At 49.2% G+C, this 9,880-nt stretch overlaps 1 pseudogene; it reads left to right on the top strand.

Annotated features, from left to right (window-relative positions):
* Window positions 1-247: 247 nt before the first annotated feature.
* LOC129013754 (MKI67 FHA domain-interacting nucleolar phosphoprotein-like) lies at window positions 248-1,429 on the top strand (annotated as a pseudogene).
* Window positions 1,430-9,880: the final 8,451 nt, after the last annotated feature.

Raw genomic sequence — 9,880 nt, 5'->3', positions numbered from 1 at the left:
CAAAGTGCTGGGATTACAGGCGTGAGCCACCGCGCCCGGCCCACAACCTATATTTCAAAGTCAAGGCTGAGTGCGGTGGCTCACGCCTATAATCACAGCAGTTTGGGAGTCAGGGCAGGCAGATCGCTCGAGTCCAGGAGTTCTAGACCAGCCTGGGCAACATGGCGAAACCCTGTTTGTATTAAAAATATAAAAAATTGGGCGTTTCCGGGAGCGCCGCGTGGAGTTGGTGTCCGCGGCTTTTGGCATGGCTGCCTTTTCCGGCCCGGCTGGGTCAATCCTGTTGCTGAACCCATAGAAAGATGCGGGTTTCAGAAGGAGGTGGCACAGCTTCTGCGCATAACCCGGCGAAAAAAACAAGAACTTACTCCTGGAGTGGTCTATGTGTGCCACCGACCTAACCTACTGAATGAAACCCAGATCCTTTCATATTCCTCCCAGTGTGGCACTGTTACAAGCTTCAGACTATCCAGACAGAAAAGGACTGGAAATAGCAAAGGCTATGCATGTGTGGAGTGTGAGTCTGAGGATGTTGCCAGGACAATTGCTGAAACAATGAACAACTACCTATTTGGTGAAAGACTCTGGGAGTGTCATTTTATGCCACCTGAAAAAGTACAGAAAGAACTCTTTAAAGACTGGGATATTCTGTTTAAGCAGGCATCATATCCATCAGTGAAACGGTATAATCAGAATCGGCACTTACACAAAAGCTGTGGGTGGAGGGGCGATTTAAAAAGAAAGATTACTCAGGAAGAAATTAGCTTAAAAAGGAATTGATTATGATTTTCCTTCTTTGATTTTACAGAAAACAGAAAGTATTTCAAAAACGAATTATCAGACGTCTACAAAAGGCCAGGTTTGCTGGGCACCGTGGCTCACGCCTGCAATCCCAGCACTTTGGGAGGCCGATGCAGGCGGATCACCTGAGGTCAGGAGTTCGAGACCAGCCTGGCTAACATGGTGAAACCCTGTCTCTACTAAAAAATACAAAAATTAGCCAGGCATGGTGTCGGGCGCCTGTAATCCCAGCTACTCGGGAGGCTGAGGCAGGAGAATCGATTGAACCTGGGAGGCAGAGGTTGCAGTGAGCCGAGATTGCGCCATTGCACTCCAGCCTGGGCAACAAGAGCGAAAGTCTATCTGAAAACAAACAAACAAACAAACAACAAAAGGCCAGGTTTTACATAAGAAGCAGCAAAAGGTTTTAGGCACTCCTGACACTCCTGAGAAGACTGTGGATAGCCAGGGCCCAACACCGGTTTGTACATCAACATTTTTGGAAAGACGAAAATCTGAAGTGGCTGAAATGAACGACGATGATGAAGATAACAAAATAGTTTTCAAACAGCCCATATCCTGTGTAAAAGAAGAAATACAAGAGACTCAAACACCTACACATTCACAGAAAAAAAGATGAAGAAAAAGCAATCAGCTCTCCCTCTCCCTCTCCCTCTCCCTCTCCCTCTCCCTCTCCCTCTCCCTCTCCCTCTCCCTCTCCCTCTCCCTCTCCCCTCTTTTTTCGGTCTCCCTCTCCTTCTTTTTTCGGTCTCCCTCTGTTGCCGAAGCTGGACTGTACTGCCGGGATCTCGGCTTGCTGCAACCTCCCTGCCTCGGGCTCCTGTGACTCTCCTGCCTTGGCCTGCCGAGTGCCTGGGATTGCAGGCGCGCGCCGCCACGCCTGAATGGTTTTTGTATTTTTGGTGGAGACGGGGTTTCGCCGTGTTGACCGGGCTGGTCTCCAGCTCCTGGCCTCGAGTGATCTGCCTGCCGCGGCCTCCCGAGGTGCTGGGATTGCAGACGGAGTCTCGCTAACTCAATGCTCAATGGTGCTCAGGCTGGAGTGCAGTGGTGTGATCTCGGCTCTCTGCAACCTCCACCTACCAGCCTCCTGCCTTGGCCTCTTAAAGTGCTAAGATTACAGCCTCTGCCCCACCGCCACCCCCTCTAGGAAGTGAGGAGCGTCTCTGCCTGGCCGCCCATCGTCTGGGATGTGAGGAGCCCCTCTGCCCGGCCGCCCTATCTGGGAGGTGAGGAGCGCCTCTGCCCGGCCGCCCATCATCTGGGATGTGAGGAGCGCCTCTGCCCGGCTGCCACCCCGTCTGGGAGGAAGTGAGGAGCGCCTCTGCCCTGTTGCCCTATCTGGGAAGTGAGGAGCGCCTCTGCCTGGCCGCCACCCCGTCTGGGAAGTGAGGAGCGCCTCTGCCCGGCTGCCACCCCATATGGGAAGTGAGGAGCGCCTCTGCCCAGCCGCCCCTTCTGGGAGGTGAGGAGCGCCTCTGCCCAGCCGCCCCGTCTGGGAGGTGAGGAGTGCCTCTGCCCGGCCGCCCCGTCTGGGAGGTGAGGAGCGCCTCTGCCTGGCCGCCACCCCGTCTGGGAGGAAGTGAGGAGCACCTCTGCCCAGCTGCCCCATCTGGGAAGTGAGGAGCGCCTCTGCCCGGCTGCCACCCCCTATGGGAAGTGAGGAGCGCCTCTGCCCGGCCACCCACTCTGGGAAGTGAGGAGCGCCTCTGCCCGGCCGCCCACTCTGGGAAGTGAGGAGCGCCTCTGCCCGGCCGCCCACTCTGGGAGGTGAGGAGTGCCTCTGCCCGGCCGCCCCGTCTGGGAGGTGAGGAGCGCCTCTGCCTGGCCGCCACCCCGTCTGGGAGGAAGTGAGGAGCGCCTCTGCCTGGCCGCCACCCCGTCTGGGAGGAAGTGAGGAGCACCTCTGCCCAGCTGCCCCATCTGGGAAGTGAGGAGCGCCTCTGCCCGGCTGCCACCCCCTATGGGAAGTGAGGAGCGCCTCTGCCCGGCCGCCCACTCTGGGAAGTGAGGAGCGCCTCTGCCCGGCCGCCCACTCTGGGAAGTGAGGAGCGCCTCTGCCCGGCCGCCCACTCTGGGAGGTGAGGAGTGCCTCTGCCCGGCCGCCCCGTCTGGGAGGTGAGGAGCGCCTCTGCCTGGCCACTCCGTCTGGGAAGGGAGGAGCGCCTCTGCCCGGCCACCCCGTCTGGGAGGTGAGGAGCGCCTCTGCCCGGCTGCCACACCGTCTGGGAAGTGAGGAGCGCCTCTGCCTGGTCGCCCCGTCTAGGAGGTGAGGAGCGCCTCTGCCCGGCTGCCCTGTCTGGGAGGTGTACCCAACAGCTCCGAAGAGACAGCGACCATCGGGAGCGGGCCATGAGGACGATGGCGGTTTTGTTGAAGAGAAGGGGAGGAAGTGTGGGGAAAGGAAGGAGAGATCAGATTGTTGCTGTGTCTGTGTAGAAAGGGGTGGGCATAGGAGACTCCATTTTGTTCTGACTAGGAGAAATTCTTCTGCCTTGGGATGCTGTTGACCTATGGCCTTTCCCCCAGCCCCCTGGTCTCTGAAACATGTGCTGTGTCAACTCAGGGTTAAATGGATTAAGGGTGGTGCAAGATGTGCTTTGTTAAACAGATGCTTGAAGGCAGCATGCTCTTTAAGAGTCATCACCACTCCCTAATCTCAAGTACTCAGGGGCACAAACACTGCAGAAGGCCGCAGGGTCCTCTGCCTAGGAAAACCAGAGACCTTTGTTCATGTGTTTATCTCCTGACCTTCTCTCCACTATTATCCTATGACCCTGCCATATCCCCCTCTCCGAGAAACACCCAAGAATGATCAATAAATACTTCAGAAATTAAAAAAAAAAAAAAAAAAAAAAAGAAAAAGCAATCAGTGATTTTCAATGTATTATATATAATATTTCTTCTGGAAAACATAATATTTTTATGAGAAAAAATACAAAAAATTAGCTAGGTGTGGTGGCTCATGCCCATAGTCCCAGCTACTCAGGAGGCTGAAGTGGGAGGATCACCTGAGCCCAGGAAGTTGAGGCTGCCATAAGCCATGATCATGCCGCTGCACTCCAGCCAAGTCAAGTCATTACATTTATCTTAACCTATTCTAGGCTGGCTTAAGAGGGATTTGTATTAAGAATACAATAGGCAATCTCACAGACATCTAAGTACAGAACTGGACATGTGACCACACCATGGAAGGACGGTGCTGGGAGGTGATTTTCCTCTCCTGCACGCGTTCACTCTGGACTTCTGCTCCATGCTTGTGCTTTGCTTTGCAGATGGACATTCAGCACGTGCTCCAGGCTCCTCCAGCCTCTGAGGCTTTGGCTTGCCCTGGGAGTACCCCTGGTTCCAGTGTTACTGGGCTTTTCTATACAGATGCTCCTCTGCAAAAAATCTATCGAACACTCTCTGTGTCATTTCCAATTGGCAGGATAGAGAATCTGATCTGCCTAGCAGTGGGGGTGGGAGTTCCCTAGTTGTCCCTGGATTTGTAGTGCTGCCCTTTCCAGATACTCAAGGAGGGGCCAGATATCCAAAAAGAGGGTGTGGGTGGGGAATCAGTAGTACAGTCTACTTCAACAATAAAGTATAAAGAGGTGGTGGCTCACGCCTGTAATCCCAGCACTTTAGGAGGCCGAGGCAACCAGATTACTTAAACTCAGGAATTTGAGACCAGACTGGGCAACACGGCAAAACCCTATCTCTACTAAGAATACAAAAAATTAACTGGGCATGGTGGCACATGGCTGTAGTCCCAGCTACTTAGGAGGCTGAAGTGAGAGGCTTGCTTGAGCCCAGGAAGTTGAGCGTGCAGTGAGTTGAGATCACCATGCCACTGCACTCCAGCCTGGGCGACAGAGCGAGACCCTGTCTCAAAAAAAAAGTTTAAAGTAGAAGCATCTCTATGCATGATTGAAGTCATGCTTTCCATATATTTTTTCCAACTTGCCTTTTTTCTCTCTAAAACACTGTATCTTAAGCTTTTCCCTATTATCAAGTACTCATAAGCATTATCTAAATGGTTGTATCAGAATCCATTATCTGGACTCATTGTCATTTATCCGTCTGCAGTTGCTGGAGATACTGCCCTTTCTGCCACACTCAGTCACCCTTCTGAACTTGCTCTGTGTCCAGTTATCTACTAATACACATACTGGTCATTTAGGACTTATAGTTAAGAATAAATAGTTATCATAGTTCCTAACACTTCAAAATGAATGTATCTTCCTAAAAATAGAATGGCTTGGTGGTTATGATAATTTTAAAGCAAAATAGACAAATCGATATTTAAGTTAACGTTTTGCTTTCTTCTTGTATCTATTTTTCACTTATCTGTGATTTTGATGGGGAAAGTTTCATTTGGAAGGATTTTTATTTCAAAATACAAATAGCATATGCCATGAGAATGGGAACTCTGAAAGGTTCAACTTTCTAGTCATTAGTTTCCTAAGATTGTCACAAAAGCTACTGATAGTCAATCATGATTGGCCTGTAGGGAAAGTGAGTTAACATTATGTACAACTTAAGCACTTTACTTTCTATCAGATATAGAAAAATTGGTGGTGTGTTTGGAAAAGCATTAGGGTAGGAGTTAGAAAACTTGACTGTTAGTCCCAACCCTGCTTCTTCAGCTGAGCACCCCTAGGCAATAACTCAGCAGCTATTTCTTAAATGCCTAATGAGTTTTAGGCTTTGCTGTTGGTCTGGGAATATAGACATAGATATTGCATTCATGATTCTCCAAGTCTCCCCTCCTCACCCTGGCTGACAGTGAGCTTTCTTATGCATTGTGTAAATTTCTCTCCTAACAGGCCCAACTCTGTCTCCAACCTACTTCCCAGGGCAGTTGTGAGGATCAAATGAGAGAGAATAAGGATGAAAGCAAATTATAAATGATTTTAAAATGCAATAAAAATATGACCCATGGAAAATTATTTAAAGAGCCTTAGAATTTTAAACAGCACATTAACCTCAGTTCTCTATGATTTTTATTTTAAATAGATATGAAAGTTTTACAATGGACCACAGATATGGTTGAAAATCTTGGCTTGATTATTCTCCGAGAAAATGATACAGTGGTTTGTGCGATGAATTTTCTAAAATTGCCAGCCAAAAAAAAAAAAAAAACCTTTTTTGAGTTGAGTCAAAGGAACGTTGACTGTGTAATGGAGAAATGTTTTGTGTTCACTTACAGCTTGCCTTTGATTCCAGCTGCAGCATATCATGAGTGATGAGATCTGTGTGCAGGTGACTGACCTTTACCTGGCAGAAAATAATAATGGGGCCACCAGAGGCCAGCCAAACACTCAGAACTCAAGGAGCCTCCTGGAGTCAACGTATCAGCAGAAAGCCGGGCAACTAATGTCAAATGGGAAATGCTTTAACGTGAGAGTTGCTCATACAGTCAAAGACCTTGCTGGCGATAATGTAAGTTGTTAAAATTCTCTAAACCAGAAGTTAAAGCCAGGGTACTTTGACCCCGTGATTCTACTTCTGAATTTTTTTTTTTTTTTTTTGAGGCAGAGTCTCACTCTGTCGCCCAGGCTGGAATGCAGTGGCACGATCTTGGCTCACTGCAACCTCTACCTCCCGGGTTCAAGCGATTCTCCTGCCTCAGCCTCCCGAGTAGCTGGGATTATAGGCACCTGCCACCATGCCTGGCTAATTTTTTGTATTTTTAGTAGAGACAGGGTTTCACCGTGTTAGCCAGGATGGTCTCAATCTCCTGACCTCGTGATCTGCCCACCTCGGCCTCCCAAAGTGCTGGGATTACAGGCATGAGCCACCATGCCCAGCCTTCCTGGAACTTTTTAGAGTTCCTAATGAGTTCACCAGAGAAACACAAAGTGGAAGTAACTATCTTCCTGGACAATCTATACTTTGTTTCTTTTTTGGGTTTAAAAACAAACAAAAAGAAACTAGTTATATATGATTTTTACAGTTGTGTATTCTTCTTTTTCTCTGAACATTTTTCATAGTATGCTTTGTAAATATTATTGTTAGAAAAATGTTGCTACATGAAATCCATGGTCATGGTCATTACAGAAAAGAAAACGTAGGCCTGGCACACATGGGTCACACTTGTAATCCCAGCACTCTGGGATGACAAGGTGGGTGGATCACTTGAGACCAGCTTGGGCAACATGGCAAAACCCCATCTTTGCAAAAAATACAAGAATGCAAAAATTAGCCAGGTGTGGTCCCAGCTACTCAGGAGACTGAGGAGGGAGGATGGCTTAAGCCTGGGAGGTCAAGGCTGCAGTGAGCCCTGATCGCATCACTGCACTCCAGCCTGGGTGACAGAGCAAGACCCTATCTCAAAAAAATAAAAGAAAAAAAAATGCAGATAACCAAAAAAGTCACCTTAAAATTCTTTCCTGAAATTACCATTGATGACATTTCTAGACTTTTCTATGCTTGAATATATATTTTGAGAGTTTATACTGGACAAATGGTCTTTAACTTTTTTTTGTTTTGACACAGGGTCAGGCTCTGTTGCCCAGGCTGGAGCGCAGTGACGCGGTCTTAGCTCACTGCAACCTCTGACTCCTGGGTTCAGGCGATCATCGTGATCGTGCCTCAGCCACCCTGGTAGCTGGAATTAAAGGCATGTGCCACCATACCGGCTAATTTTTGTATTTTTAGTAGAGATGTGTGTCAGATCCCAGGGTCCAGGTCCTGCCCATGTTGAAGTCTGAGGGGAGTGGGTGGGTAAGCAGAAAGAGTATTCCGGGGGGCTGTAGGCAGGTGAAAGATAGTTTTATTCAGCAGCAGCTCTCATTAACAGCTTTCTTACACTAGCTCTCTTATTAGCAGCTTACTCTTAACACTGTTAGCCCTGTCTTGGCTGCTTGAGCCAGCTGCCCCCACACACAGCTGCGCAGCCGACTCTCCCTTGCCTTCAGGTTAAGCAGCTTAACTCTTTCTCTCCGGGCACGAGCAAGCCCAGCTGTGTCCTGGCTCCCTCCTGTCGGTCTGCAGGATGGACAGCTTTGGCTCTGTCTTTCTCTGGGTGCCAGCACGCCCACCATGTTAACACATGTGTGGCTAGCCATGTGTACTACAATGACTTTCCTAAAAAAGGAACTGGCTGGGCATGGTGGCTCATGCCTGTAATCCGAGCACTTTGGGAGGCCAAGGCGGGTGGATCACGAGGTCAGGAGTTCAAAACCAGCCTGGCCAACATGGTGAAATCCCATCTCTACTAAAAATACAAAAATTAGCCAGGTGTGGTGGCACGTGCCTGTAGTCGTAGCTGCTTGGGAGGCTGAGGCAGAATAATTGCTTGAACTTGGGAGGTGGAGGTTGCAGTGAGCCGAGACCATGCCATTGTACTCCAGCCTGGGCAACAGAGTTAGACTCTGTCTCAAAGAAACAAAAAAAAAGAACTCTGCCGTTTCAATTATACTCATTTAACCCTTTTAAAAAATGTATTATAATTAGATATGTACCAAGGTTTAGTGTACCCTTGAAAAATACTGGCTTGAGATTTTGGCCCAAATCTGTCCCTATCTGCCAGAACTCCTTCTAAACACAGATCTGATAATGTTGTTTCCCTCTTTTATTAATGACCAAAGCCAGCAGTTATTGAGAAGTAAGTGGCAGTGATTGTACGAAGCATTTTACACGCATTCTCTCATTGAAACCCCACAACAATCCTGTGATTATCACTCCTATTTTACAGATGAAGAAACTGAGGCTGGGTGAACTCAGCCCTATGGCCAATAAGCGGCAGGGCCTGAATCCAAACCTGGAGAGTCTGTCTCCAAAGCCTGAGCTTAACGTTGAAGCAATCTGCTTCCTTCATGGGCACCAGGCATGGAATAAATTCCTAACTCCTTGGGAAGGCATTCAAGGCTTTTCCCAGTCTGGTCCCAACTATTTTTTGGAAACTCTTGTCTTCCCTTCCTTCCACCACTGTGCACCCCACACCACTCAGTTCCCAACACACAGTGTCCCTCTACTTTCAATACCTTCGTTCATGCTCTTCCCTCAGGTCTGTCTCTTGTTCCACATGCCCTATCAAACTTTTTTTTTCTTTTGAGGCAGGGTCTTGCTCTGTCGCTCCGGCTGGAGTGCAGTGGCACAGTCATGGCTCATTGCAGCCTCAACTCCCTGGCCTCAAGTGATCCTCCCACCTCAGCCTCCCAAGCAGCTGGGACCACAGGCAAGGGCCACCATCCACCATGCTGGGATAATTTTTTTTTTTTTTTTTTTTTTGAGATGGAGTCTCGTTCTGTCGCCCAGGCTGGAGTGCAGTGGCGCGATCTCCGCTCACTGCAAGCTCTGCCTCCCGGGTTCATGCCATTCCCCTGCCTTAGCCTCCCGAGTAGCTGGGACCACAGGCGCCCACCACCATGCCCGGCTAGTTTTTTGTATTTTTAGTAGAGACAGGGTTTCACCGTGTTAGCCACGATCGTCTCGATCTCCTGACCTCGTGATCTGCCCGCCTCAGCCTCCCAAAGTGCTGGGATTACAGGCGTGAGGCACCGCACCCGGACTATTTTTTTTTTTTTAGGAGATGGGGTCTCACTATGCTGCCCCGGCTGGCCTCAAACTTCCAGCCTCAAGTGATCCTCTCACCTTGGCCTCCCAAAGTGCTGGGATGACAGGCGTGAGCCACTACACCTGGCCACCTGTCAGACTTTCTACACAGCATCTTCAAGGCTCTGTTCAAATGTCACCTCCTGGCAGGGTGCAGTGGCTCACGCCTGTCATCCCGGCACTTTGGGAGGCCAAGGTGGGCAGATCACTTGAGGTGAGGAGTCCAAGACCAGCCTGGCCAACATGGTGAAGCCCCATCTCTACTAAAAATACAAAAAATTAGCTGGGCGTGGTGGCAGGTGCCTGTAATCTCAGCTACTTGGGAGGCTGAGGCAGAATAATCGCTTGAACCCAGGAGGCGGAGGTTGCAGTGAGCCAAGATCATGCCACTGCACTCCAGCCTGGGTGACAGAGCAAGACTCTGTCTCAAAAAAAGAAAAAAAAAAAATGTATCTATTCTTTGACTCACCAATTCTAATTCTGGGAATTCTAAGGAAATGATAAAATTATATGTCAATAAACAAGACAAAAAAGA

The sequence above is a fragment of the Pongo pygmaeus genome, chromosome 16 (assembly GCF_028885625.2).
Source record: "Pongo pygmaeus isolate AG05252 chromosome 16, NHGRI_mPonPyg2-v2.0_pri, whole genome shotgun sequence".
NCBI classification, from domain to species: domain Eukaryota; kingdom Metazoa; phylum Chordata; class Mammalia; order Primates; family Hominidae; genus Pongo; species Pongo pygmaeus.
This window is presented reverse-complemented; position numbering and strand designations above follow the sequence as displayed.